At 38.8% G+C, this 22,108-nt stretch overlaps 1 protein-coding gene across 2 annotated transcripts in view; it reads right to left on the bottom strand.

The window, feature by feature from the left end:
* IL15 (interleukin 15) overlaps positions 1–22,108 on the bottom strand; it is an 87,665-nt gene that overhangs the window by 42,773 nt on the left and 22,784 nt on the right. Inside the window, exon 2 of one of the 2 annotated variants that reach the window (XM_045293552.1) lies at positions 12,289–12,409. The exons of the other annotated variant lie outside the window; for it this stretch is intronic. The gene's annotated coding sequence lies outside the window, so the exon portion shown is untranslated. The remainder of the gene's footprint in view (positions 1–12,288; positions 12,410–22,108) is intronic. 2 annotated transcript variants of the gene reach the window in all.

The following is a 22,108-nucleotide window of genomic DNA, read 5'->3' as shown; positions in this document are numbered from 1 at the left end:
GGCATAGAACTAGCATATGCTGCCCAATCAATGGTGTCCCACAACTACCATAAACTTACTATTTTAATGCCCTCCTTGCTTCATTATGATATGTATTGATCTGATAGGCATGGCTCTGCTGTTGTGAATGAATATTATCAGAAAATTACTTTGTGTAAATAGTATTGGCACTTAAGAGTAGAAGCTATACAATAGTTCGTGTATTGTGGTCCATAGCTGGCCTATACTCCTATAATTTCCTTTGGTCATCCATTTTAAATTCTATGCTATTGACTAAACTAATGACACTAACAATGCATATGGCTGTCATTGGTCTGCTAATTGCAAGGTCAGCAATTTAAAACTACCAGCCAGGGGAAGGATGAGGCTTTCTACGCTTGTAAAGATTTTCAGGCTCTGAGACTGACAGGGGGCAACTCTATGTTGCCCTATAGGGTCACTCTGAGTCAGCATTGACTTGATGTCAGTGGAAGTGGTGCCTCATGGGGGTGATTAATAACATTATCTAATATAAAATGACAACGATGACTCTAAGATGAACCAAAGATGTATATAAGCCATAGAGGCATAATAGATTTTTGACTTGCACTTAATTTTAACCCCAAATCTGAAAAATCAGTTCTTATGACATGGCCCTCCCTACTTGAACTTCAGGCTCATGAAATGATCACGGAAGATATGGGTGCTATAACAAAGTGTGATGAAGAAACCAGATGATTCATGACTATCAGAAAGAATAGTATCTAGGGTCTTAAAGACTTGTTTTGGAAAAAGCAACCATATATGTGAGGCATCAACTAAGTCCACATAGAAGAAGTAATCCTAGCCTGTGTGATCCAAGAATTATAAATTTTATAATCAAAATCTGAAGGAGGGAATGGTATCAGAGCTTAAATTGTGAACAGCTCATATGCAGAGGCTGTGGATGACAGTGAAAGCCCAAAATCCATTTGCAGGATCCGTCCATGATTTAAGCCTCCGGGGAATCCCCTCTGATCATAGTTGAGGGATGTGAACAGCCCTGTTATCAGACACTACTGGTATTGCAAAACTCTACCATGTGATGTTGATCGCTGGCATTGTTTTCATCCTTCTCCATTGTTTCCAACTTCAGGATGGATTATAACTCAACATAAAACAATGAAACTACTCAGAACTGGACCAACAAGTAAACATGGAAAACAATCATGGTTAAACAGAGAAAAGCTTGAAGTTGTCAGTGATTTAATTTAATTTTTGGCTCACAATTTACGAGACTGCAGTCAAGAAATCAATGGATTGCATTAGTCATTATGCAATGTATTGCATTAGTCAAATATTGCACAATAGACCTCTTGAAAGTGTTAAAAAACAAAAATGTTACTTGAGGCCCATGGCGGTGCAATATGGCATTTTCAAGTACCTCATAGCCTTTGAAAAGATAGGCAATAAGTAAGGAAGACTATATAAAAGTTGGAGTATGCTGTTGGAAAAGATATTTAATATATCATGGAGTTCCAGAAAAATGAACTAATTCGTCTTGCATGATGTATTGTCAGATTGCTCCTTAGACGTTAAACTGGTGCAACTTTGTTTCACATAGTCTGGTGATATCCTGTGGAAGTATCATTTCCTGGAAGGACATCATGTTTGGTAGAGGAGCAGGGAAACAGAGAAGACACTCACCAAGATCTATTGACACAGTGGTTGCAACATCACAAACACAGAACAGCTGTGCGAGACGGGGCGGTGTTTATTCGTCTGTTTACATGGGGTTAATTGTTTAATTCATACACTGTTTGTCTTTGTTCTATCTGGGTTTTTTTTTTTCATTTTAAGTATGCCCCACTGTTCACTTTGCCTATTTAGCGAGATTCAGAAAGAAGTATGTCTTTTGTTTTCCAGAGATTTTGCAAATAATAGCTGACGATTTGTTCAGTTATAGGAAAGTAAGATGGAATGACATGAAATACCAAGTTTTGAGACACTTTTGTCTTTCTTAATTATTTTGTAATGAGTGATGGATGTCTTGAAATGTACCAGTACCCAAATGTACATAAAACCTAGCAGGTATGAAAACACCCTGGAAGGTAGTCCATAACTATAGTATTCAATATCATATTGGAAGCTTATTTATTAATCCTATATCCTATTTTAATTTTCCAACAAAATAGGTTATTTTAGTATTCTATAAAAGCCTAAACTTGCATGCTTAATGTTTTAATGGAAAATTAAACTTTGTCTCCTGTACTGTCACAATTAGCAAAGCTCACTTTACAGAACAGTAATTTGTGCATTAAACATTGGATTCAGTGAATGTGATTACCTTTTATTAAAATGTATTTTATACTTATGGTTAATCACTTTTTTATTTCATTAGAACTTGTTAAAGCAATTGATTTAATGATATAGCACTTAGTGCCACATGTACGGGAACAGATTTGTAAGTCTTTGTTAGGAAATGCTTTCTTCTGAATAGAAGACCCTTTGGCAGAGAGCTGCTGCCCATACCCCCTGCACCTTAGCCACCTGCTTACCCCACTGGACATGTTCCTAAGCCATCTCTCCTGCAGTGGGATCAGCTTCCATCTCCCCACTGCCTCTGCTATGCGAGCCTCTGGCTCTCTCCTCAGTCATCTTCCTTGTTCCCCATGAGTTTATCAGAAACTTGGGGATTTCGTCTGGAGAGGTGGCTTCCCTCTGCCTTGCTAATTCTCACCTTTGTCACTCCATCACATTTGCCTACTTCTTGAGTAAAATCACTGATCATGATTGTATCTGCCAGGAATTCCAAATGGGGAGTGGGAGGTGCGGGTCAGGATTCAATCCTACCGCTGAATACATTCTCAATCTACACCCTGACCAATCTGAGCCTGGAATGGAACATTTCCCACACAAGCTTTCTGCTCACTCTGTGCTCCTACTCTTCCTAGCTCCTAGTTGAAGTGCCTCCTTGAGAAATAAATGTATCCACATGCATGTGAGGACATTCAGCATAAGAAGACTACGTAAAATAATAAAATTCACTGTAGGAGCAGAAGTGATAAACTGTTGAAGGCTAAGTGGAAAATAAAATTGGAAATGTAGGTGTCTGTTTAAGTAGGACTTTGCAAGTGCCTTGCAATTTAGGCATCTATTAATGAGGAACAGAAAACAAATGGATAGATTCCGAATTATTATAATATGAAAGTGATTTTGCTTTAAATTACTTCCTTTGGAACACACATAATAGAATCAAAGAGTGAGCTATACTAGATACAGGAATTCAGCAAAATAATATAGAATGCTATTCACTTAGAATTCATGCTGCCATTCTTGCCTCTGTCCATTCCATTCTTCCTCTACCCGGGTCTCTGTATTTAACTATTTTTAGAAGGTTCTGTATATTTTTGGAAATTTTCTTTTGAAATTTAAATAAATTTCCAAAGACATTCTTATATAGCTATATTTATTGAAATTAATAATAGCTAGGCATCTACATGGTGTTGAACATATTTTTGTAAGTTGAAGTGATATCTGCATTTATTTTTATGCAAATTGTCAAATTATGTCCTTTGTTTATTGGTCTATCTTGCTTAATCTAGTCTTGCATATCTTCAGTATCTTCAGCTTTTAAAATCTCCTAATGGGTTAGAGCACTATTTTCCCAGTTCATCATCCCCTTTTTGAATTTACTCACAGTGTTTGTATTGTTTTATTTTGTTTTCCAGCCAAAGGACCTTTTTCAAATCGTTAGATTGACAGATTCATTATTTGTTAGTTTTCCATTCCAGATGCTGGAATTAAGCCACAGCTAAGCAATGTTTCAATTGTTTCCTCTGAACCTTCTCAGAATGACGTCACCTTAATTCTAGGAACCCAAGCAGAAAGCGAATTTTGAGAACGATGAAGGCAACAAATGTATAAGTGTGCTTTACACAATTGATGTGTGCATGGATTGCGATGAGTTGTATGAGCCCCAATAAAATGATTTAACAAAAAAGAAAAGAGAAAAAAAAAGGAATGACGTCATCTACAGATAACATTTATTTGACTTGTCTAGTTTGTTGGCTAATATCTGTGAAACAACATTCATTAGTAGTGTTGGGAGTTGTGCATCCTTCTGTCATGGATATCTTCAACAGAAATAACAGAAATCCCGCTAGCATTTCCTATTGAAGGCTAAGCAGGGTTGGGGCTCCAATAGCTTGCATGTGTGCAGCAACAACTTGTGATGGTTACTCAATGCTCAACTCTTACTTTATTAAGCACAATGTTGACTATCCAGATGACGGTTGAATTTTGACAAATGAAAACCCAGCAACTCCAAAGGTGTACATATGATTTTTTCTTAGAAAAATTAAAATGATGGATTATTTTCATAGAGTTCATATTCTTGCATTCCTGGAATGAAGTCCACTTTGTCATAATATAGTACTCCTTTAAGGAGCTCTGGAACCATTCTACTAATATTTTACTGAAGAGTTTTGCCCTGGTATTTATAAAATTAGAAAATTTTGATCAAGCTTGATATCAATGATCTTCTCGCTTGATGCAAATAATTTAAGTTTATATTCCTCTGGAAGTGCTTAAATCACAATTCTCTTTAAAAATATTATAATAGGATTTAATATACATAGGATGCATACTATAATATCCAAACAATGAAAAACTGAGTAAAATAATGTTAACTAAAATATTTCAGGAAAAATGAATTTCAAAGAGATTAATCAAAATAAAAGCAATAAATAAAAAGGGAGAACAATCTACATAAGTATGAGTCAAATAGAAAAAATATATTAAAAACATAAACACGGTTGTATTAGTAATTGTATTAAATGAAAATGAATTGTGTACTCAGTGAAAGACCAAGAAATGTGAGACAAGATTAATAAAACACCAAATAAAACTATCTGCTGTTTACAAGAGACACACTTGTAAAGGACAAAGATAAAGTGAAGGAAATGGAAAGAAAGATATCATCAGACATTTAGTGAACTGAAGCTGTGATACCGGTAGTAATACCAGAATTAGTCGAGTTTAGGGCACGCGGTCTTCTTAGGGAGCGAAGGGAACCCTCACAAGGCCAATTCACTCAGTCGAGAAATCCAGTCTATACTTTCAAAATGGTCGCTTGACATTTTATACAACGAAATAACAGTGCAGAATGAAAAAGAAGCAAAGTCCCAATTGTTGTGGGTGATTTTAAAATGTCTCTCAAAAACTAATAAAAAAACAAACAAAATAAAAATGCATCAGAGATAGAGTAGATCTTTTAAAAATGTAATAACAAAATTAAATGGGTCCACCTGATAGATACAGCACATTGCATTCTAAAGTGAAAAAAGCCATACTTTTTCAAGTACTCTTTGAACATTTACCAAAATTGACCTCGTCTGGGGTGATAAAGCAAGTCATAGCAAAATGTGAAGGATTGAAAATATTCAAAGTTTATTGTCGGCTCGAATTCTAGCTGTGCAGGGAATAACAGTAGCAAAAAAGTTCTCCATTGCTTGAAAATGAAGTGTCTTAGGAAAACCAGTGAAGCACAAAAAAAAAAAACAAACCACATTCCCACTGTCACCAAGTTAATTCTAACTCTTAGCAACCCTATAGGATAAAGCAGAACTAATCTATAGGGTTTCCAAAAAAGCTACAATCCACAGAAGCAGACTAGCTGTTTCTTCTAACCCAGTGGTTCTCAACCTTCCTCATGCTACAACCCTTTAATATAGTTCCTCATGTTGTGGTGACCGCCCCCCACCAACCATAAAATTATTTTTGTTGCTACTTCATAACTGTAATTTTGTTACTGTTATGAATTGGGTGACCCCTGTGAAAGGGTTGTTCGACCCCCCAAAGGGGTCACAACCCACAGGTTGAGAACTGCAGTTCTAACCATGATCGGTCTTTTGGTTAGCAGTTGAGCACTTTAACCACTGTGTCATGAGGACTCTCTCTAGTTGCTTGTTTGTTTCATGGAAACAACTCAAGAAGTTATGGAGTTTGGCAAGTCCCAAATGTGGGGTCAGGCATCAGGCTAGAGGTATTCCTGACTCATATGGTTACAGGGGATGACATACTAAATATTGGCAGGTGCTGACTCTCAGGTTGATAGAGCGGGATAATTTCATCATCTGCAGGGCAGGCGGCAGGGTCACATGCCAAGAACGGGAGGGCAGAGGGTAAGGAGTCGGATCCAGGATCCAGAGGGGTTAAGCATCGCAAGAGCATCCATCTATAATAGATGCAGGTTACAGCCCCCTAAGAAAACTGGCCTTACACCAGATCACAAAGTGGAGGATAATTACATACTCCTGAGCATCATGGCTTGGCCAAATTGACATATCACATTAACTATCGAGTTAAGTGATATTTATAAATAATGCTTGGAACAAAGAAAATAATCAGACAATGGACCATTTGGGTTTTTCCCCTGTAGTGGAAATAAGACAAACAATAAACATAGTTTATCATAACTTAGACACAGAAAATAAAACATGTTATTAAGGAGTAGAATTCAAGGAAAGCAGAAGAAATGAAAATAGGTAAGAAAAAGGAAAACACACAGACATGTGGAGCTGGTCACTTCTATCTAGATGTTAATGATGAATGAATTTCTCATAAGCTCATCCTTGGAAAAGCTGCACAAATGGACCTTAAATGGTCACTCCTAGGCAGAGAAAGGAGGTAAGGCTTTATTACCAATACCTACACCAGAGATTAGCTATACCAGCTGTTAACTTGTCCACTTTTTCACATCAATAGGAGTGGCAAAAGCAAGATTATACTGCAGATAGATACCCAACATCACCTTCAGAATGCACTTGGTCAGTGATATCACTAGGGATATGTGGACTTGAGGGAGGTGGGGATGTTTCACTGGGGGATACTGTCAGAGGGATTGACATCAAAATAGTTTTGTGCACTGTTACAGCACAGATTTATTATTTATATAAAAGCACTCCTAGAGTTCATTATAACAGCTGTAGTTATAACGTTTTTTGGTACAGCTTACAGGCACCAATAGATCTACAGTCCCAAATCCCACGCCAGTTCATCTCCCAGTACTGTATACTCAGATCAGGGCAGTCATTGCATGACACTTCAAAGCACGTGGTTCCATGTGTGCGCAGCACCAGTAGGTGGCGTTCTTTTTGTTGCTGCACGTGTTTTTCTACAGTCATTGATTTTGGGTCAAGTTTTTGTTGTTTCAGCTACAATATTGTGGTACGGGTGGATTTATACTACTAAGGTTGTTGAGAATGAAGTGGTAATAAAGTAGAACCTTTTTTTTAAAAGGCTTCTGCTCAGTTACCAATAGCCTTGTCTTATAATGTTGCTAATTCAATATAGAAAGATGTTAGAATTTTGTCAGTATTGATATAATCTAAGAAATACTACACTTAACCCTTTACCAGCTGTGTTTATCACATACGATTCTATGATTAAGAGTGATGACAACATGACTAAGAATTCTGTATGCTCTGATGCAGGAGGAGGTCCCTGGGAACAGAGGCCATCACCCTGCACGATGGATGCCGCTGCACCTGTGACAGGCCATCACCAGTTGTGAAGCCGTAAGTCCCGTTTCTGAACTCTTTCAGCTTCATGCCCTGCCGCTACCACCAAGGGACACAACTCCTTCTTTTCAAAGCATCTCCCTCTTTGAGAATCAGGCATTTTGTGATTAGCCAGCGATGGGGGAGCAAAAAACTCTTTCTCTGTTGATCTCAGAATTCATTCCCTGCTGGAACTCAGTTTCACCTCAGAACAGGTTTCTTTTTCCTTCTTGGGATTAAAAGCTAGTTGGTTCTTGCTGGCGTCTGCCTTCCTTTGCCCCCTGCCCACCTCCGTGCACAAATTCAGTCGGCCTCGGCTGCTTTTGCCTACACTTCCATGTGCTTTGGGTTTCATGGCTTTTCTCCATCTTCAGCCTTGCTGTAGACTTCTTGACCACTGGCTGCCATCCAATTAATTCAGACTCACAGTGACCCGAGAGGACACTAGGGAAGAAATACCCACAGCGGGTTTCCAGGACTAGAATGCTTTACAGGAGTAGAAAGCTTTGTCTTTCTGCCGAGGAGCGGAGGGTGGTTTTGAACTGCTGAAACTTGCAGTAAGCAGCCCAATGCTAACCCTCTATGCTAAACTATGCTTCTGTTGCTGCAGCCTGCAAGTTTCCCCTGAAACCCATTTTCCCTGGGTTTTTTTTTTTAATGGCTTTCAAGAGGACAAATACATTTGAGGTAAATCACTGCCATGTTCCTCATGAAACCACAAAGGACTGTTTTAAAATTTTAATATTTTAAAATTGGTGAGGATGTAACGTTACCAAGTCTCACACAGAAACCTATTTTATGAAATATGTGTTGACACCTATTAAGGTATTCACAATTTTAGACAACTTAATCAACAACCTAGGAAATTTTCCTACAGATATTGTCAAAATTATGAAGGCAGATTTCATGAAAAGAAGAAAAGCAACGCATGCCCTGAAGCATTATTTCTATTAACCCATAATGGGAGGGGTTAATGATGAATTCAGATACTGCTTTGAAGCAGGTATTACATATGCTTTAAGACTATTTACTTGTGTAATTTTATGGAGAAATGACACAGTTAGCTGTTAAAATTACAAAGCAAATTTTCAGTCTTATTCATCTGAACCATCTGGAACTCTGGGCCATGACCCTTGGGAGTTGAACAACCCTTTCACAGGGATCGCCTGATTCATACCAGCAGACAAATTACAGTTATGAAGTCACAAACAAAAATAATGTCATGGTTGGGGGGTCACCACCACATGAGGAACGGTATTAAAGGATTGCGACCTGAGGAAGGTTTAGAACGACTGATCTAGAAAATAATAGCCTAGGAAAAAAAAGTAAACATTGCAACTTCGTAATTGTATTATTGATTGTTTTCTTGATTCACACTTTTCTTTTTAGTAAAACGAGTGTATATTACTTTGATTATCTGAAAAGCAATAACAATATAAAAATAAGAGTTTTAAGCAAATTGAATTAAAGGTGATGATCCACCACCACTCAACAGCATAGACTGAAGGCTTGGTTAAAATCAGAGGAAAGGGCATGAACTGAAGGCACGCACAAATAGGATTTCTATTAATCTACTCAGTCTACAATTTCAGCTTTATCAATAGCTTCTCAGAAGGTAAAGAATAAACAAAGAAGCCCATGATAAATACTGTAAGTGATGTTCAATTAGCGCAAATGTCATCACAGCCAAGAATCCTTTTCTGTAGAATTTATGGTTCCTAATTTTTGATCCATTGCAAAATCTACGTTAGTGAGGGAATGGATGCTATAGGAGTCAAGAGAAACTATACAGAATTCTCCAAGGAATACCTTAATCACACAGGTTTTTACTATGCAAATAGTAAAAGGACCCATTGCCTTTGCAGTCTTCTCCACTCAAAACCACTCAAAAGGACAAAGTAGAACTGCCTCAGAAGATTTCCAAGTCTATAAAGCTGTATGGAAAGATGGGCACATTGGAGCTGTTGAATTAGAACCACCAACCTTGTGATTAGCAGCTGAGCATTTTAACCAATGTTCCAACAGCACTCCACGAGAAGTAACAAGTGAGATGGGAGCGTTTACACCAGACAAGAACGACCATCATTGGACATCATTACGTAGCATGCCAAAATGCTTCTTTAAATTAAAAAGCCCAAAAACAAAAAGCCTAGGAATTAGGCAAATTCAGAAAAATGGAAAGCACTTTTCTTCTAAGTTCAGAGTCCTTATTCACTATCGCATCCCTGTGGAGATTCCTGTTGAATTTCCTGCATACTTAGAGTGAGTTCATTTATTAAAATCCCCCTGGAATGTCTGTTAGCTACAACAGATTTGCGGTCTCAGAAACCCAAAGAGGCAGTTCTGCTCTGCCTTATAGGGCTGCTATGAGTCAAAAGCAACTCTATGGCGGTGGACTTGGTTTTGGTTTCATATCTAACAAACTTTCCAGGGGAATTTTAATAAATGAATTCAGTCCAAATATGCAGGAAACTCAACAGGAATTGCCTCCACAATGCTGCTCTAGTGAATAAGTTCTCTGAACTTACAAGACAGTGGGAGCTTTAGAAGCCATAGACTTATTTAGTTTCATCAGTATCTCATAGCGACAAGTTAGATCTGGGTGCCATTGCCAAAAAATATCTCAAGTACTTCCCCCCAATAACCACAATGCCCTGCTACTTTTTAGACTCTGAGATGGAAGTGACACCTGACATAGTATGTTTATCTATTATCAATCACCTCAAATGCATGTGAAAGTTGGCCATTGAATATGGAAGACAAAAGAATTGACACATTTGAATTATGGTGCTGGCTAAGAATATTGAAAATACCAAGGACTGCCAAAAACAAACAAATAATCTGTCGTGGAATTGGAAGCCTGAAGTTGGAAAAAGTACTGCCAAAATGCTCCTTAGAGGCAAGGATGACGAGACTTGTCGCATGTACTTTGCACAGACCAGTATCTGGAGAAGCACAGCATGCTGGATAAAGTGGAGGGGCCGAGAAAAGCAGGAGACAGCTTGACAAAACAGAAGGGCACAATGGCTGCAACGAGGGGCTCAAACCTAAGAACGATTGTGAGGATGGCACAGGACCGGGGAGTGGTTGGTTCCATTGTACGGAGGGTCACTGAGTCAGAACCGACTCAATGGCGCCTCCCAGCAACAGTATCAAACCTGATGGTCTAGTGCTATGCTGCTCCCTAAAATTGAAGGTCGAAACGCAGCCAGCGGTTTCTCATGAGAAAGACCCAGTGATCCACTTCCCTAGAGCGGAAGTTCCACTCACTGTGGGCGGAAATTGACTCAGGGCACAAAACAATGAATTAGACTTTTAGTAAGTTATGTCTTGAGTTTGGGGAATTCCTTGAAAAAGACAATCCTTTAGGAAACAGACTGGTTTCAAGGAAGCACATGAAGCTCAGGGGTAAGTTTTACTTTCTAGGTAATTATTAATTAAGGGAATGTTCTTGATACTTTTTCTTTTGATTTTTATTGTTTGATAATTTCTGATCCTTAAAATGATTGAGCAAGAGAGGAATTGTCTTTTTCTTCTAAGGGTTCTTATAAAGCACTTCTGTTTCCATAAACCCCCTTGTTTTTCTGAGCTTTATACATGCAACAGGATTTTGTTTGAAGGAATTACACATAAAGCGAAACGGTTAAGAATAAATCATAACTGAAAGTGAGAATTAAATGTGTGCTCACTTATTAAAAAACGAGGAGATGGATTTCCAATTCCTGTATTTCCTTTCATTTTGGAGACGGAACTTGATCTTTTGAAATTAATTACACTGCTCTCAAATATTTTCTAGACCTTTAATTGTTCATTCAAAAACATAATCTACATTATTTTCTATATTCATTTACCTTAGTAAATCTATTCAGAAATGAACCCTTAATTTAAGTGAAATGTAATCGAACACTCCGCCTGCCATCCTGTCAATGCTGACTCACAGCACGCCCTGTGGGTTCCGAAATGTAACTATTTATGGGAGTAGAAAGCCCAGCCTTCCTCCCGAGGAGCTGCTGGTGGTTTCAAAGTACTGACCATGCAGATTGCAGCCCAACAATTAACCACCACACCACCATGGATCCTAATGTATCAGAAAGTAACATTTAAAATGTGATTCTACTCGTCGAGGTCTAGGAATTGCCAACTAGGGTGCTACAGGTCAAATCCCACCTGTTACCTGTTTTTGTGCATGAAGTTTTACTGTCATGCAACCACATCTCTCCATGTCAATGTCTGCTTTTAAGTTCTAAGGCCAGGGCTGGGCAGGGAAAATAGAAATAATTTGGCAGAAAGACTATAATAGTTATTATCTGACTTTGGGGCAAAAGTTTGCCCAATTCTGCTAGCATGAAATATTCTCTGATTTGAAAAAATGTAGTCAATATATATTTTATGATAAGCAGTACTATCAGGCAAGATTTTTATTTTTTAATTTGGAACACGCAAAACTTGGATATGTTCCTGGGTGACACAAGTGGTTTGCTTTGAACTAGAAAATTAGGTTGACGGTTTTCAGGCCACACAGCAAGGCCACCAAAGAAAACCCCTGGTGAGTGATTGTGTGGTTTAAAAAGTACAGCCAGACAACTCTATGGAGCTGTTTCCTGTTTATCACTTGGAATCCCCATGAGTTGGAATGAACTCGCGGCCACAGGTTTATTTTGTTTTTATACATAATTCCTCTTGGTGGGCCACATTTTCATTAGTAGTCATTTAATTATTATATAAGAATTTCCATATTATGAGATATATTTATAAAAACACTACTTACATGGCCTGTTGTAGGCTGGCTCTATGCTACCTTTGACTTCAATGCTTCCTGGGACATCACCAGTATGCTATATGATGGGCATGGCCTCAGTGAGCCAAATGGCCTTCTGTGGGGATAGAGTCTGTGGGAGTCAAAGATACGGATAATGTGATTAAGAACCATTTACAGAATACTCTTTGTATTAGTCTGGGTACCCTTGACAAACAAATCCACAGCAATTGATGTAAAAGAAAGAGTTTTATATAATGGTTAACTATGTATCACGAAAACATCCCAACCCAATGCTGCCCAAGCCCACAAGTCCAACATTAACCCATACCCAACACCAGTCCACACAGTCCTTCACCTCACAAAACAGAGGCAATGATGCCGACTGCAGGAGGAAAGCTGAGTCAGTGAATGAACAAGCATCTCAGCACTAGCAGGGGTCTCCACACGGCTGCTCCAGCACCCAGGGCTGCATCGGGATAGGTCCATGTAGCTTCTCCTTGGGGATGTCTTGTAGGAAGTCAATCTTGCAAGCTGAAGCAGGGAACTGCTAAGGCAGCTGCACCCGGTGCGACCATCACAAAACAAGAGACCCGAGACGAGAAAGGCGGGGCTCACCACCCATTTATCCCTCCACCTTTCACTTAGCCCCACATGTGATTACCGGCCAGGCTGGCACAATTAACTAACTCACTCTTCCTCCCTCAGAATTATGCTTATTCCCCACATAGCAAATCAGACTGGAAAAGACTTAAAGACCCTTATGGGAAAAAATTTGAGAAGTCAATATGGAATGTCTATAGTTGTTGGTAGGTACCATCAAGTTGGTATGACCCATCACGAGTTTATGCGGACAGAACAAAACACTGCCTTGGTCCTGTGCCCCTTTCACACTTGTTCCTCTGCTTGAACCCATTTGTTACTGCCACTGTCTCAATCTATCTTCTTCAGGGCCTTCCTCTGGTTCACTGCCTCTCTACTTCCTACAATTAAACATGTGGAAATCTTAAAGATTCCATATTCAACTTACGTACAAGGTGATTACAGCTATTTCATTTTGGATTGCCAATAACCATGTGATCTTTTGGTAAAATGTTTTGGTTGTTTTCCCAAATATGATCTATTTGTGGAGTTGATGTCAACTGACCAACCAAGTCTAAGGCAGATGCTGAAGAACATGTATAAACATGAAGGGGCAAAGTACCCACTCATGATCAGCAGAAAGCACAATATAATCTTATAATTTCAACGTGTCTGTGATTTTGAAGGGTCTAGGATATGCAAGGACTCCCTGGATGGCACAGACCATGGCCTCAGCTACACACCCAAAGAGTGGTCATTTAAATCTCCCCAGAGGAAAGGCTTAGTGATCTATTTCCAAAGGATCAGAGCCATTGCAACTATGGGTCCTTGTTCTACTCTGAACCACACAGGGTGTCATAGGTCAACAGTGACTTGATGATCACTGTTTTCTTTGCTTGCTTAGAATATTCTAATTATACAGTTAGAACACTTGAAAGTAGTGTAACTTTTTTTTAAGTATCCAACTTACTATGCCATTTAAAAAAAGTGAAAGTAGCATAACTTCTATCTAACCAAAACTAATTAGGAAACATGTTAACCAAATATAAGTAAGGTCCATTCATTAAAGGATATTGATAATAGTAGTAAAAAAATTATCTTAGTCTTATTTCTCACTATTACTAAGTTAAGTAAGACTTTAAAATAATCATAAATACAAAAATGTTGTCTTTACATGCACCTGCCTGTAGACTGGCATTTTCCAAAATTAGTTATTTAAAATATTCACTCAGAATTTACTGTGTATAAAAACTTGGGTTCGATGTTCTAGTAACTACCTTTAATCCTTCAGGAACCCACTGATAAGTAGAAAAGAATAATTGTAAACCGTTAACCAATGCTCTGAATGTTTTAACAGAATAAAGAAGGTCACCTGAAAAAAATATAGTCTGTACAACGTTGAAAACCTAAGTGGGAAATTGACATTTGAACAAGCCTTGATGGATATGTAAGCCTAGCAAAAGGTCATATAGTTGGCAGAGAATTAGAAGTCATGGAATCGAAGAAACAGTATTTTAATACGATTCTGAATGTGGTTTGACTCCTGCCATGGAGTTGATGACTAGAGCACCCATATTCATCTGAACACGTCATTTTCACCCTGCAGCTTAAACAGACTCAGATAGCGGAGACCCAATAGCTGCTCCAAGACTGCCTCCGAAACAGACCTGCCTCGACAACTACTATCGCCAGTCACCAAACGCAAACCAAGATGCTACTATCATTCTTCCATCAGCTTTTCATCCCAACTCTCCATTCACAATAGAGCTACTGCTGAATAATAGTTCCACCATGACTGATAGAATAAAACATTGCCCGGTCCTGAGCCTTAAGCTTGAGTTCATTGTGACGCAATTATGTCAATACATCTTACAGGGGATTTCCCTAATTTTTCCTGAGCTGCTATAATCACGATACCTGGCCCTTTCACCCTGTGTCACCTTCCCAGTCTAGACTGTTATAACCAGAAGGAAGAGGTTAGAGGTCATTAAAACTTAGGCTATAAGAAGTCTGAGGGGCCAGCCCCATCTCAACTATGTAGACAGTCCCCCCCCCGTTCCCCCCCCCGACAGAAGAATTCACTTCAGAGGACAGCACTGGAGCTACAGCTCAAGAAGAGGGACATGTCTGATCAGAGCACACAGGAGCAAATGAAGGGACAGGAAGAGAGAGTGGAACACATCCTGGCCCACCAAGCCCTGAGGACGATATTCCTGCTCAGAGCAGCCAAAGCACAGAGAGGACCATAGGGCTGACCCCACTAAAATACACCATGTCCTTCACTGACCCATAGCACTACGGAGGACAACACTGGAAACACAGTGCAGGAATCGCACCCGACCTGACCCCACCACACTGAGTCAAAACAATAAGGGCACACATCAGAACAAGAAGGGGAACAGATCAATGAAGTCACCAGGAAATACCAAAAATAGAATTTGGGGCCAGGACATGGCACCCCATCAAACACTCCTAAAGGTCAACAAACAGACCTTGAACAATTTACAGGCTTTTGGTTTTTTTGTCGTTGGTTTTGTTGTTGTTGTTTTATTTTCTTTTGTTGGTTTTTCTCTGTCTTGTTTTATTATGCATATTATTATCTCTGCAGATCGATCTAGATAAGTGGGATAAACAATCTGGAGGAGAAAACAACGGGAGGACAGTTCTAGGAGGACATGGGGGTGAGGGGGAGGAAGTGGAAGTTAACAAACCCAGGGACAAGGGAACAACACGTGATCCAAAATTCATGGCGATGAGGGTGTAGGAGACCTGGTAGGGCTTGATCATGGGCAATGTAACCAAGAGAAATTACTGAAACCCAAATGAAGGCTGAACAGGATAGTGGGACAAGAGGGAAAGTAAAAGGAACCCGAAGAAGGAACCAGGAGGCAAAGGGCATTTATAAAGGCCTAAATGCAGGCATGCACAAATTTAAATATATTTATATATGATGTTGTGCATATAGATCTATGTGCATAAGGTAGCAGATCGGAATTGGGCCTCTACTCAAGTACTCCCTCAATGCAAGAACACTTTGTTCTATTAAACTGGCATTCCATGATGCTCACCTTCCTCTCAGGATCACTGAAGACAAAATGGGTGCATAAGCCAATGTGGTGAAGAAAACTGATGGAGCCCGGCTATCAAAAGATATATCATCTGGGGTCTTAAAGTCTTGAAGATAAGCAAGCGGCCATCTAGCTGAGAAGAAACAAATCCCACATGGAAGAAGCACACCAGCCTGTGTGATCACGAGGTGTCAATGGGATCAGGTATTGGGCATCAAAAAATAAAAAATCATATCATTGAGAATGAGTGAGTGAGTAAATGAGTGAGTGAGTGAGTTAGTTTGGGGTATGTCTTTAATAATTAAAAGTGATCAGAACCCTAAGGCTAAGGTGATGGTTTTGAAATTAATTATTAGGGGATGGATCTCAAAAACATTTCACATTGAGCATAATTATGTCATATATAGTGTTGGTTGTCAAGGCAAGGGGCGCGTCTGTGAGTTCTCAGAAGATATTAAAGTTGCTCTTTGCTCTCTGTGGGAGGCTGGTTTCTGGGCAGCTTCACAAATACCACATCTTCAGATGCTCCAGTCTCATACAAAATGGCATAGTACTTGTAAAAAAACTTACATACTCTAGTTTACTTAAAATGTCTAAAATACTATAAATCTATATAGACACCACTTTATGCTCTTTCTTAACCATTGAGAGATTTCTTTAAAATATGTATATATAACAATGAACATATGAATCCTAGTGTTACTGCCCAATTCATTATATCCTCCATTATCTTATAAGCATTTTTTCTTTGTCATTCCAAGTTTCACTTGGATGTTCTTTCCATTCTCTCGAGAAACCCTAACTGGTGCTTCAAGGCACAGCCAAACCATTCCTGGGAGCCTCTTTTGCTTCCAATGAGAACACAAGCTAACATGTATAGCTACCACACTGATGAATTCTGCAGGCAGCATGAGGATAAAATTAGTAATTACTCTAAAAGGCGCAGGCCTGACACTTAGACCCGTCTCATTACCAAATGGAAAGTCCCAGAGAAATTTCTATAGTTTTTGTTTCATTTTTACCACACCTGCACACCCTCCGCATTCCCAAAAGAGGATGAGTAAGAGTTCTAAGACATCAAATATCTTTTCCTGTTGGATTTCCAATTACTTGCCTAATTCAACAACATTTATAGAGTATTGGGAGCTCTTTTGCCCAATATATTAGGCTTTATTTAAGCTTATATGTAAATGAATTAAAATTATAAAAAGTAAAATAAAATGAAGTTTCTAAGTTGAGCCAGCAACATTCCAAGTGCCCAACAGACACCTCAGACTGGTGGCTGTCTTACTGGACAAAGCAGATATAGACCATTGCTTTTGTTTCAGAAACTTCTATCGGACAGCATTGATCTTATGCAATAGTATAGGCTTTTATTTCAACAGTGAAGTTTGGGACAAGTTAATTTATCTCTCAGGGCCTCAGTTTGTCTGTAAAATGGGAATAATGCTATAGGATTACTGTGAGACCTAGGTAAGCTCTTTCCAACTGCTCAAAATAACCTTTGACACATAATGAGCATTCAAAAATTTTAGCTCTGCTTAGCAATCATGACTATGAATGTAACACTTCAACATGAACCAATTATCTCATCCTTCTCATCGGAGTCTTCCACACATCAAGGAGAACTCCCTGAGGAAAAAAGGGATAAATTGCCACTCTTGTAATCTTGGTAGTTCAGTGGTAAACTTCTCACCTTCCCCGAAGAACCTGATGCAATTCTGGATCAAGGGACCTCATGTGCAAACACAGCCTATCAGAGGAACCTAAACTGTTTGTATGACGATGAACTGATTTCAGGGAGCTTTGTGACTATGGACTAGAAAATCGAATCCCAAAGCCAGCCAGGGAAATCCTTTGAATTATGATAGCCCCAACCAAATTTGCTGAACCTGGTAATATTTCGTTCAGTTGTCCTTGGGGTATTCTTGATGGAATCAACTTAATGGCAGTTTTGGACAACAGTTTTAGTTCAGTGACATCCAAAGTGCTTGGTGCAAAAATCTAAGTGCTGCCAACAATTTCTTGCTGAAGAAAGCCTTATTATAAAGATAAGACCGTTGCCATATAGAACACTGGGTAGCAAACATCATCATATTTTAGATTACCCTGGTCTAATTGAGGAGACAGACTTAGAGTGATATCAATTCACCAGGGCTATATGCAATTAGCGGGGTCATAGATAACAGGACAGCTGCTCATGGGGAAGGAAACTTGGTATGTTTTAGTTCTTTTTCCTTTACTCCATTGGCTTCTTCAAATATTCTAATTATCAAAATTGCTACTATGAATACATTTTCATTCCTTCTTTCTAAACTTTGCTTTCCTTTTTCTCTGTTTATTATTGCTTCTCCTAGGTTTCTCCTATTTTTATGCAATAAAAGGTATCAATTATAGACATTATCAAACACCCTACATGGCATATTCCCTCTATTGTATTGCTCGTTGTTCCAATCATTATGATGCTGACCCTCTCTGCTGGTGCTCCTCCTGTAGAATGGATGAGGAGCCTTCATATTTCTAGTGTAAGATGTTGGATTTCTTTTGAATCACAAAAATATGTTATTTATTTACATTTTAGGGCTGTAAGGTGAAGAGAGATAGAGGGAAGAGGACGGTACCTGATTCTTATAATAGGGTCAACCAAAAACAACACATTGCACAATTAACTGCTGTGAAAACTTACAACTAAAAGGATTCTTTGATAAACACAAAATGTAAACAAAGGTAACTGAAAAGTCTTGTACAATCTAGGGCAGAACAGCGTGGCCATGTAACAGGTAGATCTATAAAGACAGTAACTGGATTGATCATTGTTGAGGGGAATGGCGGGGGCTGGGGGGAGTAGAGAGCTAACAGCAATGAGTACAAAAACATGTTCTAGAATTGATTTTTGTGATGATTGCACCAATTTTTAAAATATAATTAAATGACTAAATTGTATGGTGTGAAGCATATTCCACTTTTAAAAAATTTAAAAGATAATGACCCTTAAGCTATAGAACTCCTCTCTCCAGAGAATCATCAATAAGTGTGTTATTGCCATGTGCCGAGATCACAAACACTATATAAAGCGTCTCTCTTTGAACATGCTATATAAACAATGGTAATATTACCATATTTTATTTTAGTAGACCCTAGGCAAAGTATACAATTTGCATTCTATCTGTCATTAGAATATTATAATTTCCAAAATTGAAGCTTGTCTAATATCAGAACTTACGGCTCCTTGAGGAAAGACGAAAACCGTAGCCCTCCTGCTCTGGTCAGAATCCTGCAGTCATCATGAAGGCCCTCTATGGAAGTGGAGAAACTTGGGCAAGGTTCTGTCTTGTTTTTAAACCATTACTTGACCTTATCAAGCTGCTTCATGTCTCTAAGCATTAGTTTTGCTCTTTTTTTTTTTTAAACAAAGAGAGCTAGACTAAAAGGTGCCAAAATTCCCTTCTAGTGTCCAAGTTTCATAATGCTATAAAATATCACAGGTCGGGTGATGTCAGCATATGATTGAATTCATCCATGTGATATTTATCCTCAGAATCTCCAGATATGATACCTAGAGAAGTCCTCTAATTTGCTGGTGCTTCAGTTTACTCATCTTAAAATCAGGAGGAAAGTACCTGATGGAGTTTGGGAAAACTGTAAAGAGCTTGACACAGTGGCTGACAGTAAACATTCCCTAGAGAGTCAGAATTAACTTAATGGCGGTGAGTTTTTTAGAGTGAGGCATTCACGGAATGAAGTTAAGAATGAGAAATAATTAACTCAACCACAGAAGTTTAGAGCAAATACCAAGAAGAATCTGGAGAATTAAGAAATTTTTACTTGTGAATATTGGGTTTCTGTTTGGGGTGCTGAAATTCTGGGGGCAAGTGGAATATATATTAGTGATGGCTAGACAACACAGAAAATCTAATTAATGTACTGATTTATACACTTAATATGGAAAATGGGTTGTAATATATATTTTTGTGCAATAAAAAATGAAAAAAATATTTTTAAACCTTATCCTGGAAGCCAATGTTTTATAAACTGAAGAAGGAAGCAGAGTGATGTGCCTTAAAATATCTCGATATTAAATTTAAAAAGTCATCACCAAAATCACAGAAGCAACAAAGCCCACATGGAAGAAGCACACCAGCCTGTGCGATCACCAGGTGTCTAAGGGATCAGGTGTAAGGCATCATCAGAACAAAAAATCTTACCATAGTGAATGATGGGGGGAGTATGGAGTAGAGATCCAAAGCCCATTTGTAGGCCACTGGAGATTCCCTTGCAGAGGGGTCTCGGGGAGGAGATGAGCTGTCAGGGTGCGATGTAACAACGATAAAAATACAACTTTCCTCTAGTTCCTAAATGTTTCCTCCCCGCTCCCACTACCATGATATGAATTCTACCTTGCAAGTCTGGCTAGACCAGAGGATATACACTGGTACAGATAGGAACTGGAAATCCAGGGAATCCAGGGCGGATGAGCCCTACAGGACCAGTGGTGTGAGTGGCCATACAGGGAGGGTAGAGGGAGAGTGGGTAGGAAAGAGGGAACCGATTGCAAGGAACTATATGTGACCTCCTCCCTGGGGGATGGACAACAGAAAAGTGGGTGAAGGGAGATGTCAGACAGGGCAAGATATGACAAAATAACAATTTATAAATTATCAAGGGCTCATGAGGGAGGGGGGCGCGGGGAGGGAGGGGGAAAAATGAGGACCTAATGCCAGGGGTTTAAGTGGCGAGGAAATGTTTTGAGAATGATGAGGGCAATGAATGTACAAATGCGCTTTACACAATTGATGTGTATATGGATTGTGATAAGAGTCGTATAAGCCCCTAATAAAATGATGAAAATAAAAATAAATAAATAAAATGCTAAGTGGGTTCTGTTTATAGGAATTTAGACACTGGAGTGTGCCTTGCTTAAATTTCCTTTCATGTACTGAAGTTTTTACAATTTATAAATTTATCACTTCGCTAATAAAATTGGCAGAAAATACTAAGCAATTCTATTTGTTTTAGGTTATAAAGTCCATGTTATTTAGAAGAATGAAAACGCATATAAAAGCCAGCCCACAACATGGCCCTAACCACGCCCTCATTGCCTTTCTTGACCCTGTTAATAAGCAATATGCTCACAACAGTTTCTCAACAACCATGTGATAAAGAAATCACTCGTCACTTGCTTGCAGTTAAATCTAATCAGACTTCTAGTCTCAGAAACCTGGCCCATATGACAACATGTGTTAGGTTTTGATGATAACAATAACAGTCTTCTTAACAGTCTACTATGTGCCAGGCAAGGGACAAGCAGCACATGAGGACGTAGTGTTGCCGAAAATCCAGCCCTTCTAACTCTACCATCACAAGTCTTGCAATACCCTTGTATCACCTGTACTATTAATCATAAGGGAAAGGCAGTCAGAATACAAGTCAATGTGATGAAATATTTCAAATATTATTAGAAAACTGTCAGTGGAGAGAACACAACAGTGGTTAACATTTGTAGGTCAGAATACAAATAAACTTGAGGGTTGGTCAGGAAAACTGCATAGATGAAGTGGCTCCTTATAAAGAATATCTAAAAGTAATTGTATAGGGGATACAAAACCCCCTTAGAGAAAAGCAGGCCAACAATGACAGGCAAGAAAGATTCAGAAGGTGTGGACAAGGCTAACATTCTTTTCTAAGATTCTAGTCAACCCTTTCTTTAAGCTCTTTTCCAACGTTTTCTTTTTTATGGTACAATTTGAATGACTAATGTGTGCCTGACTCAAGCCCTGTCCTTTTTAGTCACTGACAATAAAAAAGAAAGATAGAAGAAGAGATTCATTCAAATTGTGGTGCTGGTGAAGAATATTGTACCTACCATGAACTGCCACATCAATGAACAAATTACTTTTAGAAGAAATAGAACCTGAATGCTTCTTGGAAGCATTGGCTTTGAACACGACATCTTGTTTGATAAAGCAGAAATTCAGAAAATATAAGAGAAACCTCAGTGGGATTGACTGTGGTAGTCACCTAGTCTGGTGTCAATTTAAGGATTAAGAGTGTAGAGGTGGAATCTAGGCTGTGTATTTGGAGATAGCCAATGAGACTTCTGTGGGCATGGGTTTCTCCTGAGAATTCTGGGAAATCTGGTACTTCTCCTTGGAGGCAGAAGACACCTCTCTCTCTCTGCTATT

Source organism: Echinops telfairi, unplaced genomic scaffold, assembly GCF_000313985.2.
Source record: "Echinops telfairi isolate 266 unplaced genomic scaffold, ASM31398v2 ScPeMD7_2186;HRSCAF=2738, whole genome shotgun sequence".
NCBI lineage: Eukaryota > Metazoa > Chordata > Mammalia > Afrosoricida > Tenrecidae > Echinops > Echinops telfairi.
This window is presented reverse-complemented; position numbering and strand designations above follow the sequence as displayed.